This window comes from Tamandua tetradactyla, chromosome 18, assembly GCF_023851605.1.
Source record: "Tamandua tetradactyla isolate mTamTet1 chromosome 18, mTamTet1.pri, whole genome shotgun sequence".
NCBI classification, from domain to species: domain Eukaryota; kingdom Metazoa; phylum Chordata; class Mammalia; order Pilosa; family Myrmecophagidae; genus Tamandua; species Tamandua tetradactyla.
This window is the reverse complement of record NC_135344.1, coordinates 69531690-69548974: the sequence shown is the minus strand read 5'-3', so window position 1 is coordinate 69548974 and position 17285 is coordinate 69531690. Positions and strand designations below refer to the sequence as shown.

The 17285-nt window shown below is 40.6% G+C and overlaps 1 protein-coding gene across 20 annotated transcripts in view; it reads left to right on the top strand.

The window, feature by feature from the left end:
* The window catches only part of L3MBTL4 (L3MBTL histone methyl-lysine binding protein 4), a 497842-nt gene that overhangs the window by 239234 nt on the left and 241323 nt on the right, over positions 1-17285 (top strand). The window lies entirely within an intron of this gene.

Here is a 17285-nt window from a genome sequence, read left to right as displayed (position 1 = left end):
TTTGGGGTCAGTTACTTTACTTCCAGGACTTGCAGGCTTGTGAGATTACACAGGATGCTGCTGCCTTCCTGTGGTCTGGTGCAGAGAGGCCTTCAAGTGCCCAGCAGGGCGATGAGAGAGGACAGACCCACTCTTTTCCATGTCCCTGTGCCACTTCCTTAACCCAGGAAGTTGGACACCATTGAGACACAAGCAGTACACAACCAATACACAACCCTATATACAACTGATTCACAACTGATATGCTTTTTGTTGCTGATCTCTGAGTGAATATTGAGCAACATTTAGGGCAGTCCAAAACATTTGGATTTGTTAATTTTGACTTAAGAAAGTCCTAGTAGCCCCTATTCAACTGACAGGTGGTTTTGCTGTCCATTAAAAAAAATCTGGATACATCATAAACATATCACCTGTTTTGATTTGCTCCAGCTGCTGGAATGCAATATACCAGAAATGAGGGGCTTTTTTTTCAAAGGCGATGTATTAGGTTGCAAATTTACAGTTCTAAGGCCATAAAAATTTCCAAACTAAGGCACCAACAAATGGAGACCTTTACTGAAGAAAGGCTGATGGCTTTTGGAGTTCCTCTGTCACATGGGAACCACATGGTGACATCTGCTGGGCTTTCTCTCCTGGGTTGGTTTCAGAATTTCTCTCTCAGCTCCTGTTGGTCCTTCTGACTTGTCCTAGGGTGTTTTCTCTCTCTCTTAGCTTTTCTTGGCTCTGAGTGCTCTCCAAAATGTCTCTCCCTTAAAAGACTCCAGCAAACGGGTTAAGACCCACTTTAAATGGATGGGGTCATAACTCCATGGAAACAACCTAATCAAAAGGTCCCACCCAACAATAGGTCTGCCCCACAGACTGGATTAAAGGAACATGGGCTCTTCTGAGGTATGTAACAGATTCAAACCAGCACACCCCCAAAGAAATAAAATCATTCTCGTGGAGTTATGCAATAGCTTCCTAGTTGTCAAATCAAATGGGCATAGTCGTTTTCTGAGTCTTCTCCGGTGGTCAGCACATGTGCCATTGCTTTATTCCTGGTATGGGCAATGACGCTGTGTCCAATTCTCTTATTGCCTCTCTGGCCCCTTCTTAGTCTCCACTAATGGCTTCTGTTCCTCTGGGGAAGATCTGTATTCCTTTTTAGAATTCGGGCAGAAATGACTAGGCCCTTGGCCATCAAGGGTCAACTCCTCTCTGAAACTTTTATGTCTGGGGGAAGATTAACTGTCCCTTCCACTTGTATGTTTCCCTCACTTCTGTCATATTAGGAGTGTATTTATCATGCCTCCCTCCTGCCCAAAACCCTACGATGACTTGCCACCTCACACAGAGTCAATTTCAGAGTGCTTGCTCCCTGCCAAGACTCTCCCTCCATAGCCTGGCCTTGGCCCCCTGACCCCCAGCTTTGGGCTAGGCCTCCTTCCCGCCACCCTGTGTGCTGCTCCCATGGCTGGAAGCTTTGTACTGACGCATATTCTCAGGGCTTTGCTTACATGTCACCCCTCAGATGCCTTCTCCAACCAAGCCCATCCCCAAACAATGAGACCTACTGTTCTCCTCCCCTCGTCTGCCTGCCTTTTCCTTAATGGCTATTATATCATATGCTTGTTTATGTTCTCACCACCACTCACCACACTAAAATCTCCATAGCACAGGGCATTCTTGGAGCCAGGGGATGCTTCTTTTACACCGAAACCCTCTAGGGCAGGGCCTTTGTGGTTTTCACCACTGCTCCCTGGAATGTTCACACCTCATGCATGCAATACAGGGTTGCCCTTTGGTCCAGAGGGAGCGGCCAGTCCAGACAATCTGATTCTCCCTGTGGGCTGTGGCTCCACCCTCCTGTCTCGGCTTTGGGTGTCATGGCCCCCGCAATGAAGATTTGTTCAGTTTCCCCAAAACTTCCCAAACTCGTTACACTTTATAAACACCATTCTTCTATTCTACCTCCCGTCACCCTTCAGCCTCTGTTCTTAACATTGGTTTATTCAGAAATCAGGGTTAAACAGAATAAAGCATATGATTACATGGAAAGACTTTGTTCATGTTTTTAGGTGGGAATAAAAACAATAAAATGAAAAACATAGCAGTTCCCAATGCCTCTGATAAGGTAATGTGAGCTGCAGACAGCTGAACTATTTTCTGAATTAAATGCAGATTTGGATGCCGCACTTGGTCGCCTGTATCTGCTCACCCCATGTGGGTGAAGGGCTTGTCCTCAGCTGACAGAGCTGTCCTGTGGTTGCCCAGGCTGGTAGGGTGCGTGGCATGGTGCAGAGCTGACCTGGCCTCATCCTATCTGACGAGACTCCTCACAACCCAACACAGTTGTCTGTCACTGTTTCCCCAGGGTCTGGCTTCCAGTAAGCCTTTGTCCATCCATTCTCTCTCTAGCCAAGACATCAGCAAGCACCTTCAGAGGCCTCCTCAGGCCCTCATCTGCAAACTCTGTGGAGTGGATTCCTGAGTGGTGGTAATGGAATTAGTCTAGTCAGGCATAGCAGGGGACACACTGGCCAAAGCAATAACCCACTGCTAGCAGGCAGAAACATTCAGGAACATGAAGCTGACAGGCAGAAAAAGGAAGTTTCCTGATGGGCTTCTGTGGCTAAATAATTTTGCCATTATTCTTCCTTTAGCTTTGTTTGATTTATATTTAGAAGTAATTCTGTTGGCTTGATTACAAAGTAAATGAAGTACAGCATTATTATAAAGTAAAACTGTATATTGATATAATAACTGTATACATTACAATATCATGTATAGTCTCCATAATTTATATTAAAGACCCTGAGAATATTGCTCATTTATTTAACTGTTAAGCATAAAGAAGCACAATAACTTGATAAAAGATATAGTTCATTTTTGTCCTATTTGTTGCATTACACAGAAGTTATATAAAAACAGTAAAATGACTTATAAACACACCATATGACCATGTATATTGCTTATTCTGTTAAGTGAGATAAAACACTTCATCTACATTAAGAATACTCTTTTTGATGGCCGTTTGGGGCCCTTTGGAATTAGGAAAGTTTTGTTCAGTAAGAGATGGAAAATTCGTTTAGACTATAAAATAAAAATTAATGCAATTATAGTCCAGAACTGGAATGATAATGATGATGTTGAATTTGTGTTTTCGAATGAAAAATAAAGATTATTAATATTGCTATGTAAAAGTGTATTTTCAGTTGCATTCTATTTTAAAGAGAATTTATAAGGAATTTTTAGTACCTGTTCTTCCAAAATACAACAAGTAATCAGCAGTTTTAAGAGTCCCTAAGTACTCATTGACTTAATAGACAATTACAGTGTATTGTGGTTAGAAAAAAGTTAGCTGTTTTAGAAGTCCCTAATTACAGATTTACGTGATAGACTTATCAAGAAAAAATAATACGTTTCAAAATGTACTTACAGACTTAATGATAATATCTACTTTTTTAAAAAAGCAGTTTTATTGAGAGGTAGTCAAGCACCATGCAATCCATCCAAGGTGTACAATCAGTAGCTCTTGATATAATCACGTGGTTGTACATTCATCACCATAATCAATTTTAGAACATTTTCATTACTCCAAAAAGAAAAACCCCATACTCTTTATGTTCCCTTATTATTGACACTTAGCATTTTTGGTACATTTGTTACAACCAATGAAAGAATATTTAAAAATTACTGTTAAACTATAGTACATAGTTTGCATTAGGTGTATTTTCTCTCCTATACCACCCTATTATTAACACCTTGTGGTAGTAGTATATATTTGTTCTAGTTTATGGAAGAATATTCTTGTATTTTTGCTATTAACCACCTTCATCATCCAAAACAGGGTTCACTATGATATATAGTCCTATGTTTTTCCTTCAAGCTTTCTTTCTAGTGATATACACTACCTAAATTTCCACTTTCAATCACAGTCACACTCAGACTTTATCACTGTTAATTATACTTGCAGTAATGTACTAATATCATCTTCATCCATCTCCAAACATTTACAATCAACCTAATTAAAAATTCTGCCCAAATTAGGCGTCAGTAATCACCATTCTCTTCCCTTATTCTATCTCCTGATAGCCTATATTTTAGATTTTTAATTTTGAGAGTATGCTTCTTATAATTAGATTATATTGGTAGATCATACAAAATTTGTCCTTTTGTGTCCGGCTTATTTCACTGAACATAATGTCTTCAAGATTCATCCATGTTGTCCCATGCATTAGGACTTAATTCCTCTCATGGCTAAATAATATTCTATTGTATATAGATACCGCATCTAGTTTATCCATTTATTAGTTGCTGGTAACTTGGGTTGCTTCCACCTTTTGGCATTTGTGAACAATACCATTATGAACATCGGTGTGAAAATGTCTAAGTCCCGGTTTTCAGTTCTGAGTATATACCTACTGGAAGGATTGCTGTATCATATGGCAATTCAACACTTAGCTTCCTGAGGAGCCGCTAAGTTGTCTTCCACAATGACTGCACCATTTTCTGACCAGCAGTGAGTAAGTGTTCCTATTTTTCCACATCCTCTCAAACATTTGTAGTTTTTTATTAGTGGCAGTTCTAATGGGAGTGAAATGGTATCTCCTGGTTTTGATTTGCATTTTTCTAATCGTTAGTGACATTGAGCATCTTTTCTTGTGCATTTTAGCCATCTCTATTTCCTTTTGGGAAAAATGGCCATTCAAGTCTTTTGCTCATTTTTTAATGGCTGTTTGTCTTTTTATTGTTGAGTTGTAGGATTTCTTTATATATTCTTGATATTAATCTATATCAAATATGTGGTTTCCAAATAATTTCTCCAGTTGAGTAGGCTGTGTTTTCACTTTCTTGACAAAGTCCCTGAAACACAAAAAGCATATAATTCTGAGGAGATCCCTTTACCTATTTTTTTTTCCCTTCCTTGCTTGTGCTTTGGGTATAAAGTCTAAGAAACCATGACCTACCACAAGACATTTCCCTACATTTTCTTCTAGGAATTTTATAGCCCTGGCTCTGATATTTAGTCTTTGATCTATTCTGAGTATGTTTTCGCATCAGGTGTGAGATAGGAGTCCTCTTTCATTCTTGAAGGTATCGACATCCAGTTCTGTCAACCTTATTTGTTGAAGACACTGTTCTTTTCTAGTTGAAAAGGACTTGGTAGTTTTGTGAAAAATCAGTTGGCCGTATATATAAGGGTCGCATTATGAATTGTCAGTTAAATTCTATTGGTAAATATATCTATATTTATGCTAGTACCATTTGTGCTAGTACACACTGTTTAACCACTGTAACTTTGTGATATACTTTAAAGTCAGGAAGTGTGGGTCCTCCAACTTCTTTCTTCTTTTTCGAAGATGTTTTTGGTTATTTGGGCTATTTGGGGCCCCTCACTCCTCCAAATAAATTTGATAATTGGCTTTTCCACTTATGCAAACTAGGCTGTTGGAATTTTTAGTGTGATTGCATTGAATCTAAATCAATTTGGGTAAAATTGACATCTTAATGATATTTAGTCTTCCAAACCATGAACAGGGAGTGTCCTTTGATTTCTTTTAGTAATGTTTTTAAAAGTAATGTTTAGCACTTTTAGTTGCTGTTGTAAATGGAATTTTTCTTGATTTCCTCCTCATATTGCTCATTACTAGTATATAAAAACACTCCTGATTTTTGCATGTTGATCTTTGTGATGGTTAGTTTCATCCATCAACTTGGCCAAGTGTTTGTGCCCCAGTGCTCTGGTTAGGCAAGAACTGGCCTGTTACTGTTAGAACATTTCCTGGACTTACATCATCAGTCAGTTGACTGCATCTGTGATCAACTAAGGGGAATGTCCTCTGCAATGAGAGATTCAATCAGTTGGAGTTAATCCCATTGGCTGGATTTAATCCAATCAGTTGGAAGTTGGATGTGGGCCAATCAGTTGAAGACTTTTAAGGGAGTGGTGACAATTTCAGCAGTCAGAAGAGAGAGATTTTGTCTCTACTTTGGCCAGCCACCCTCTCCTGGGAATTCATCAAATACCTTTGTGGGCATTTGAAAATATTATGTACCCCAGAAAAGCCATGTTTTATTCTAATTGTTTAGGATGGGAAACTTTGATTGGATTGTTTGCATGTAGATGTGACACACCCAGTTGTGAGGGTAGCCTTTTGGTTAGTTTGCTTCCATGGAGATATGACACACCCAGTTGTGGGTTTGGCCCTTTGACTAGATGGTGATGGGACTCCATCTTTTGAAAATAGGTCTTAATTAGTTACTAGAGTCCTTTAAAAGGGGGAATGTTTTAGAGAAACCACAGATGCAGATGCTTGGAGCAGAGTGGTTTCACAGACAGCAGAGAGATCTGAATGCAGACACAAACATTTGGAAATGCAGAAAACCCAGGAGACTCAGTTGCTTGAGAGACCAGCAGATATCACTATGTGTTTTCCCATGAGAGGCTAAGCAAGCCAGAAGCCAGAGTTGTGTCCCTGATAAGCTAAGTGAAGCCCCACAGACACTTAGAAAACAGCTGGCATCAGAAGCTGAAAGCAGTGAAACCAGGAACAAGGACCAGCAGATGCCAGCCATGTGCCTTCCTATGTGACAGACATCCTGACTGTCTTGAATCAAGGTATCTTTTCCTGGATGCCTTAGTTTGGACATTTTTATAACCTTAGAACTTTAAACTTGTAATGTTGTAAATTCCCTTTTTAAAAGCTGTTCCATTTCTGGTATGTTGCATTCTGGCAACTTTAGCAAACTAATACAACCTTCGTTATTGCTGGCAGGTCACGGCTTGCCCTGTGGAATTTGGACTTGTGCATCTCCACAGTTGCAAGAGAGACACTTTTATAAAATCTCCTATTACAAATATCTCCTGTTGGTTCTGTTCCCTAGAGAATCCTTACTAAAACAGCTTTGGTAACAAGAGTGGTTCTTGAGAAATAGAATCTTAAAAATGGCTTTTTATTTGGTATGTTTGGATTTTGGAGACAACATATTCCTCATTGGGGGGTAGTACTCAGGCCCATTTACTGAGTAACAAGAAAAGCTGAAAGTTTTTTTTTTTTAGGGGAGGTGGGGTTAGTGCATGGTTTTGGAGTAGAACCCAGGTCTCTCACTCAGCAAGTGAGCATTCTGTCACTGAACCAGCATTCTATCACTGAACCACCCATGTACCCCTAATTGCAAGTTTTAAGTAGGTACCAGAACAAGTGGAGGCTCCACGATGGGTTCAGGCTGCTACACAAGCTGCTCTACCACTTGGACTGTTTGATCCAGTATATCCAAAGGTACTGGAAGTGTCAGTGACAAATAGAGATGCTGTCTGGAGTCTTTGGCAGTCTCCTATAGGAGACTCACAGCACAAACCCTTAGGATTTTGGAGTAAAGCTTTAACATCCCCTGCAGATAACTGCTCTCCTTTTGAAAAATTGCTTTTGACCTTCTAATGGGCCTTCGTAGAGACTGGATACTTCATCATGGGCCACCAAGTAAGCATGAGACCTGAGTTTCCTATCATGAGCTGGCTATTGTCTGATCCACCAAGCCATAAAGTTAGGCATGTACAGCTGCTTTCCATCATAAAATGGAAATGGTATATACAAGATAGGGCTCCAGAAGGTCCTTAAGGCACAAGTAAGTTACATGGGGAAATGGCCCAAATACCATTTATATGTATGCTTACAGATAGTTCTCCACGATATGCAGGTGCCACCTGAAAGTGGACAGGTGTAGCACTGCTGCCCCTTTCTGAAGGACAGTGGTGAGGGGAAACCCTTCTAGTGGGTGGAACTTTAAGCAGTTCACCTGTTTGGACATTTTGCTTGGAAGGAGAACTGGCCCTATGTGTATTTATATACTGACTCATAGACTGCTGCTAAGGGTGTGGCCAGATGGTCAGGGACTTGGAAGGAACATGATTAGAAAATTGGTAACAAAAAAGTCTGGAGAAGAGGTATGGGGATAGACATTTCTGAGTGGGCAAAAAACATGAAGATATTTTTGTCCCATGTAAATGCTCACTAGAGGGTGACTTCAGCAGAGGAAGGTTTTAACAATCAAGTGGATACAATAACTCATTCTGTGGATACCAGGCAGCCTCTTTCCCTATCACTCCTATCATTGTCCAATGGGCTTATGAACAAAGTGGTCATGGTGGTAGGAATGGAGGCTATGCATGGGCTCAGCAACATGGACTGCCACTTACCAAGGCTGACCTGGCTGTGGCCACTGCTGAGTGTCCAGTGTGCCAGCAGCAGAGACCCAAACTCAGTCCCCAATATGGCACTATTCCCTGAGCTGATAAGCCTGCCACCTGGCGGCAGGTTGATTACATTGGACCACTTCCATCATGGAAGGGCAGTGATTTGTTCTAATTATAATGGATGCATACTCTGGATATCGATTTGCCTTCCCTATGCATTATTTCCACCCAAACTACTAGCTGTGGACTTACGGAATGCCTTACCCACCATCATGGTATTCTACACAGCATTGCTTCTCATCAAAGAACCCACTTCCCAGCAAATGAAGTGTGGGAATGGGTACACACTCATGGAATTCTCTGATATTGCCATGTTTCCCATCATCCAGAGGCAGCTGGCTTGATAGAACAGGGGAACGGCCATTTGAAGATTCACTTATGGCACCAACTAAGTGACAGTATGTTGCAGGTCTGGGGCAGTACTCTTTAGGAAGCTGTGTATGCTCTGAATTAGTGTCTACTTTATGGTGTTCTTTCTCCCATAGCCAGGATTCACAAGTCCAGAAATCAAGGGGTAGAAATGGGAGTGGCACCACTCATTATTACCCCTAGTGATCCACTAGAAATATTTTTGCTTCTTATGGAAAACTCTGTGGTTAAAGTCAGTCAAAAACTGCGACAACCCAATCCAGGCAGGATTAACAATGGCAGAAACGTGAGGAGTGAAGATTTGAGTCACCCCACGGGGCAAAAACTGGAATGAATAGTGGAAGAAGTTGGTGATACATATGAACCATGACCACTTGACTAGTTATAGAAAGGAGGACTGTAATGGTATGAATATTTCTTCCCCCTTTGTTGTATGTTTGTACATAAAGCAGGTATCTTGTTTTCTTCTCTATCCTATGCCTTTATCATAATACATAAGTTGTTTTGTTCATGTTATAGTATTTAAGTTATATGTTATCAAGTTTAAGAGTGAATGTTACCCAAGAATTTATGCCCTATTCTGAAGCGATTTAGTGCGTTTCTGGTTGTATGCAGGACAATTGAGTACTGTTCAGTGAAAAATATGCTTATTATTGTATTCTATTTAGAGATTAAATATGGTTTAAGTTAAGGGATATAGCTGCCAGGTTAACAAGGGGTGGACTGTGATGGTTAGGTTGATGTGTCAACTTTGCTAAGTAATTGTGCCCAGTTGTCTGGCCAGGCAAACACTAACCTAATCATTACTGTGAGAACATTTTGTGGACTTGTATCATCAGTCAGTTGATTGCATCTATGGCTTTTTACATCTATGATCAACTAAGGAGAGTGTCTTCACAATGAGAGAATTGAATCAGTTGGATTTGATCCAATCAGTTAGGTGTAATCTAATCCATTGAAGATTTTTAAGGTAGAGGTGTAATTTCAGCAGTCAAAAGGGAGAACTGCTGTCTCTACTTCAGCCAGCTACCGTCTCCTGGAAATTAATCGAAGACCTTTGTGGTTGTTGCCAACTTGCTGCCTCCTCCATGGAATTTGCACTCATACATCCCCACAGTTGCATGAGTCACTTTGATTTCAAAAATTACAGATCTTTCTTCTTGGTTCTGCTTCCCTAGAGAACCCTAACACAATCTTGTAGTCCACCACTTTGCTGAACTTGCTTATTAGCTCTAATAGCCTTGTTGTAGATTTTTCGGGACTTCCTGTATATAGAATTATGTCATCTCCACAAAGTGAAAGTTTTACTTCTTCCTTTCCAAATTGGCTGCCTTTTATTTCTTTTTCTTGCCTTTCTGCTATAGCAGAACTTCTAACACAGTGTTGAATATCAGTGGTGACAGTGGACATCCTTGTCTTGTTCTGTATCTTTGAAGGAAAGTTTTCAGTCTCTCATCATTGAGTACAATGTTAGCTGTGGGTTTTTTCATATATGCCCTTTATCATAGTGAGTAAGTTTCCTTATATTCCTATCTTTAAAAAGTGTTTTTATGGCTGACTTCTGGGTGGGTGGCCAACTAGAGCAGCTTGAGATAAGCTGTACTCCATGGAAAAGTTAGAGAAGGGACAGGAGGGCGACTGAGGCAGCAATTTGGGAGTGAAGATGCCCTGGGAGAGTCTTCTGCACCACATGTCGCAGCCCTGCTTGCAGAGGCCAAGAAACTGAGAGGCAGAATGCTGGAGCCTGGCCTGGAGCCACAGAGCCCACATGAGTGCACGGACGGGTACGTGGAACTAGGAAGTAAGCCATACTGCGTTCCTTGGGTACACTACGCTCACCGGCGCAGTCCCGTGACCGGCAACTCACCCCACACCCCATGCACCTGAACCCTTTCACCCACCCCCATTCCCTGCACTCCAGGCGCTCCCACTCCATCAGCCCCCAGTGTATGTACCTGCCCCACAGCCCCACCCCAAGTGCAGCCCAACCCATCTCTCCTGCACCCTTCCTAAGCACTACCTCCCCCTCCCTGTTCCCTGGAGGCTGTTGCCAGCCTCCGCATAAAGATTGCGGGCACTAACCTCCATACCTAGGCTACCCCCACCCATTGTGTCGCACAGCCTCACCCCGCCCCAGGCCCACACATATGCACAGGCCCCTAATCACGCCATTCAGCTCTGGGAACTGCACATTACAGCAGTCCTAGAACCATGCATGCACACAGCCCTCACCCTCACTTCCCAGCTCTGAGAAAGTACCGACCTGCACATCTGGGTCACCCATCAAGGCATAATGCCAACCTGCTGCCACAGCTCTACACATGCGCACAAAGGGCCCCGTACCTTAGACCAGCACAGACCAGGATTTTGTCTCCCTGACTAATGTACCTGCACAGCTACATCTTCCGTGGCCCCTGGGCAACCACGTTCACAAGCACCAGCGTAACATCCCCAACCTGTGCCCATACCTGCCCTGAAACAAATCACTGTACTGAGTGCTTCTGTGCCCTGCTCCCTGCTGTACAACCATCCCACAAATATAAGGTCTTAGACTACTAAAAGAAATCAACCAAGATATCTACATGCAACGAAGACAGCAGAAGATCACTAAGCATTTCACAGATAGATATAGCCCTGCCTAATGACTAAATTAAAACACCTGAGGAGACACAGACATTGGAACAACTAATCAAAGATGTTCATACAACTCTACTTAATCAAATAAGTGGGATAGCGAATGACATAAAGGAGATCAAAAAGACAGTAGAAGAGCACAAAGAGAAATTTGAAAGAATATATAGAAAAATAGTGGAAATCATAGAGATTGAAGACTCTGTTGACCAAATAAAAAAAATACTAGAAGCACACAACACAGATTTGAAGAGACAGAAGAAAGAATAAGTGATATAGAGGACAGGATAATTGACTTTGAAGACTCAAAACAGCAAATGGCAAAAGAGATGGAAAAAATTGAATGGGAACTCAGGGAAATGATAGACAAAACAAAGTGCACAAATATAAGAATCATTGGTGTCCAAGAAGGAGAAGAGAGGAGTAAAGGGCTAGGAAAAGTAGTTGAGGATATAATGGCGGAAAACTTCCCAACCCTCATAAAGCACATAAATATACAAGTCAAAGAAACCCAAAGAATTCCAAACAGAATAAATCCAAATAGGCCTTCCCCAAGGCACATACTAATCAGGCTGTCAAATATTGAAGAGAAGCAGAAAATTCTGCAAGTGGCAAGAGAAAACCAATCTACTACATACAAGGGAAATCAAAGAAGACTGAGTTGAGACTACTCAACTAGCGCCCTGGAGGTGAGAAAGCCGTGGTATGATATATTCAAGATCCTGAAAGAGAAACACTTCTAGCCAAGAATTCTGTACCCAGCCAAATTTTCCTTTAAAATTGAGGGAGAGATTAAAGCTTTCACAGACAAAGAATTCCTGTAAGAATTTATCAATGAGATTGGCCCTACAAGAAATACTAAAAGAAGTTCTGCCAACTGAAAAAAAAAAGACAGGAAAGGGAGGTCTGGAGGAGGGCACAGAATTGAAGAGTACCACTAAGGGTAATTTAAAGAATACGAAGAGAAAGAGGAAAAAGAATATATAGATCTGACAAATAAAATTAAAAAGATAAGAGGGTGGATCAAGAAATGCCTAATGGGCTAAACTTACCAATTAAAAGATACAGATTAGCAGAATGGATTAAGAAACATCATCCAGCTATAAACTGTTTACTAGAGACTGATCTTAGATACATATGATGGAATATTATGCAGCAGTAAGACAAAATGATGACCTGAAGCACATGACTAGATGGATGAGCCTTGAGGACATAATGCTCAGCGAAATTAGCCAGACACAAAAAGAAAGATACTGTATGATTCCACTTTTATGACCAGCATAAAAGTATAATCAGAGACTTATAATACAAAACATAGGGAACTTAGATATACATAGAAGCTAGAGATGGGTGAACTATTAGCCAGTGAGGTTGAACTCCCATGTGAGGGAATAGGTAAGAGCAGGTCTAGAAGTAATATTGCCATATTGAAGATGAACAAGATTAAAAGGAGTTGTATAGACCTACGTATCCGACTGACTCACACTAGAAATATGAATGAGTTCTTGTAAGAATTACTTCCAAGACATGATTCTTATATAAGGAGTGTTTAAGTTCAGGGTACAGGGGGAGAACTGCTATTGCATGCTATGAGCTATGTTCAACAGGAAACCATCATTATTACCACAGCAACAGCAGAGGTAAATAATGGGGGGAGGGACAATAGTTAAGAGGAGGTTTAGATCTCTTATTTGGTGAGGATGTGTTTATTGGTTATTCTGTCTGTTAGAAATGATGAACCTATCTAAAATTGAGAATGTTGATGGTCTGTGGACTTTCGGCCCTCTACATAATGTCGGATGAGTGCAGGTGACTGAAGGATGCACTGATGGAGAAGTATAATGCGAATGATGGTGTATACTTATGAACAAAGACTATGCTGCTACAAAAAGGAGCAATGTCGTGAGGCATGCAACAATGTGAATGAACATGTGGGACGTTTGGTGAGACAAAATAAGTGAGAAACAAACAACAATGGTATGGTCACCTTTAGAAGATGCTTGTAAGAAAACAGGGACCTAGATTGTAAGCTTTCAGAGCAGACACATTAAGTCTGAAGTGGTGATTATTATTTCTGGATTTTGCGTTGCTATTTTGTATATATAACCTGATATTTAGAGATAAGAACGAAGCTGAACAGGTTGGGATTAAAGTAATCCAGAACATATGGGTAAGGAAAACCCATATGTGGGTTATACTTTAGTGTCTGTATTTTAGAACCACACGTACTCTTTGAGACCAATGGAAGAAATGTTTATTTGGTCTGGAACTGAAATTTTCTGTAGTGCATAATCTAATTCAACCTATCTGTTTAGCTCATTTGAACAACTGAAACAGAGAGCACAGAATGAGAAAGAGGTCCTTTAATCCTGTATAGGTTATTGTAATGCCTGGAAACTTCCTAGAGTATATTAAGCAGATAATCAAAAAGTATTGGCAAAATCCCCTGAGGGAGGGGAGAAAGACTATGGAACTACTAAACTTTACTGTCAGGGAATCCCCTGATACTGTGTCCAACTTTAGGGACACCCAAATTAATAGGCCATGCCCTCGATCATGAAGCTTACTCTTGTGAAGCTTATGTAGGTAACACAGAAGCTTAGAATACCTATAGGCATGCCTAAGAGTTACTTCTGGAGAACCTCTGTTGCTCAGATGTGGCCTCAGTCTCTCTAAGCCCAACTCTGCAAGTGAAATCATTGCCCTCCTCCCTATGTGGGACACAGCCAGGGGTAAAAGTCTCCCTGGTGACATGGGAGAGGACTCCCAGGGATGAACAATTCCATCCTGACCAAATGGGTGAAAAGAATAACTATAAAGTATCAGTGGCAGAGAGAGTTCAAATAGAGTCAAGAGGCTGCTCTGGAGGTTGCTGTTAGGCAGATAGTTCCATCTCCCTACCCCATATTAGTGACAGACCCTTCCAATAACAAAAATTTAGAATTGCCATAGCCCAAACAACCTGAAAGAGAGGTATGGAAAGATCAAAGGTGATGGTGGAATCATACATAGAAGATAGGACTTAAATGAATATGAATGCTGAATCATTAAATTGATATCTCTTTCAGTCTCCAGTATTTTAGAGCAACTAGAAGTAAAATCCTAAAATTGTGAAACTGTAACCCATGTAAATGTCTGAAATATATTCTACAACTAATTTTGGTGTTGTGCTTTGAAATTTATAGCTTTTTTGTATATATGTTATTGTTCACAAAAAAAGAAGGAAAAAAGAAGTCAATTGTGATGATAAAAAAGTATTTAAGCCCTCTACCCTCCTATATTCTGGAGCAGCTAGAAGGAAAAGTATGAGAGGATCATATGGTAGTCCATAACAAGCTCTGGGATCTATCCTGTAGCCACTTTTTGAAGAGTGCTTTGAAAACTATTGCTTTTTTATTTCTTTGCTTTGTATATTTGTTACATTATACAATAAAAAAATTTTTTTGAAAAGTATTTTTGTAAACAAAAAATGGATGCTGGATTTTGTCAAATACCTCTTCTGCATTGATTGTGATTGTTCTATTTTGCAAGTGCCAGGAATGTGAAATACCAGAAATGAAATGACTTTTAAAAGGGAGAATTTATTAAGTTGCAGATTTACAGTTGTAAGGCCATGAAAATCTCCAAATTAAAGCAAGGCTACAGAAGTGTCCAGGGACATCCTGGCAAAGGCATCCAGGGAAAGACATCTAGGTTCAAGAAGGCCAGTGACATTCAGGCTTTCTCTCTTAGCTGGAAAGGCACATAGGGAGATCTGCTAGCTTTCTCTTTAACAGCTTCCCCGGGACTGTCTGTTCTGCTGTTTCTTTTGGTTCTGGTGGCTCTAGTTGTCGTAAAGCTTTTTCCAAAGTCGGTCCCTCTTAAAGAAAGCCCTAAGATTGAGGTCTCAGCCTATTGATTTGGTTGTCCCCACTGCTTGCAAGAACATTAGGAATTCTCCACATGGGGAAGTTGAATATTCCTCCTTTCTCCCCAGTCTTTGCAAGTATCTCTTTATTCACGTCCCAGATTACCCTGGGATATATCGGGGCATCACACTAACCTGGACAAACCAACAAAATCTCATGCCCTATTCAAGATTCCATGTACTTTAAAGTGTTCAACTAAACTGACCATACAAGTTAAATTAGATAATGTGCTACCCAAAATATAAATTTTACACCAATAAACATCTCTTCCTTTGGTCTCACACAGAAGTTAAGGTTTTAAAATATGGACGATATCATCCTTTACCCTATATTCTAATCTACCCCAGTCCTATCCAGATCAGCTTCATTCATATCTCTAGTTGAAGTTTGACCCCATTTTCAACTTTTTAAACAGTTCCTGTATGGAGTAGTGCTGACTTTCACAGCTTCAGAGCTCTAACTCTGAGTCTCAGGTATCATATAAAGTCTCTGGGAATGACTATACACAAACAGTTCAGTATCTCAGAATTTAGAAATAACAGATTACAACTCCTGAATATATGTGACTGCTGGAAGAGCTTACAATCCAGGCCCCTTTAACAGACCCCAACCTGATAATCCATGCTCTCGACTTCACCGAGTTTTTATATTATTATAGTTAGTCCATATGAGTGAGGCATGATAATATTGTTATTTTTGTTTCTGACGTTTCATTCAACAGTCCTTAAGGTGCATTCGCCTAGTTGCATGCCTCACAACTTCATTCCTTCTTGTAGCTGCTCAGTCGTCTCTTGTATGTATACACCACAGTTCTCCCTTCCATTCCTCAGTCCTTGTACCATTAGGCCACCTCCATGCATTATGAATCTGAACACTGCCATCATAAACTCCAGTGTGCAAATGTCCATTCATATCCCCATACTTAGTTCCTCCAGGTATATGCTGAGTGACCCGGTTGCAAGATCATATGGCAACCCCACCCCTATCCTCCTATGGAACCACCACACTGCTCTCCAAGGGGCTGCACCTCTCAATTTCCCTACTGACAGGGAATAGATACATCTCTTTCTCTGCATTTTCTCTAGCACTTATTTCTCTCTGTTCATTTATAAATAGTTTTAGTCTCACTTCATACAATCCAGCCTAAGTAGACATGCCTTCACCATCATAAAATCTATGAAGATATTTCCTTTTCTGCACAAAGAATCCATACCCCTCCCTCATACCCTGCACTTGTTGACATTCAGTTTTGGCATAATGCCTTTGTTGCATTCAGTGGGAACACTACAGTGACACTGTTGACTGTAGACCCTAACTTGCATTGATTGTACTTTTTCCTTTATGCTATCCATTTTCAACACTTTGCATTGCTGAAAGTCATTTGTTCTCCCTCATGCAAAAGTTTTATTTGTACATTTACTCACCATCATTGTCCACTCTAGGCATTACTAAGTTACACCATTTCATTCCTCATCCTCCATCCTTCCTTCCTGTTTTATACATGCCTCCAGCCCTTCTCCCTAGTCCTTCTCAGATTCAGCTTAATTCTGTGTATTTATATTATTGTGCTACAATCAGGCAGTATTGTGCTATCCATTTCTGAATGTTTAGACAGTTCTGTTGCACAGTCTATATTCCTTCAGCACCAAATGCCCTATTTCCGTCTCCTGATAATCTGTGTTAACTTCAACTCTCAAAGTTCAGCCATTAATGTTAGTTCATATTAGTGAGACCATACAGTATTTGTCCTTTTGTTTCTGGCTAATCTCACTCAGCATAATGTCACCAAGGTTCAGCCACGTTGTTACCAGCTTCATGACTTTATTCTATCTTAAAGCTATGTAATATTCCATCGTGTGCCTATACCACAGCTTGTTTAACCACTTGTCCATTGATGGACATTTGGGCTGTTTCCATTCTTTGACAGTTGTAAATAATCCTGCTATAAACATCAGTGAACAAATGTCCATTTGTGTACTTGCCTTCAGTTCCCTGACTATATAGCTAACAGTGGGGTTGTTGGATTATGTGGCAGTTCAATACTTAGCTTCCCGAGAAACTGCTTTCCAGAGCGCTTGTACCATTTTACATTACCACCAACAGGGATAAGTGTTTCTCCACATCCTCTCCAGCACTTG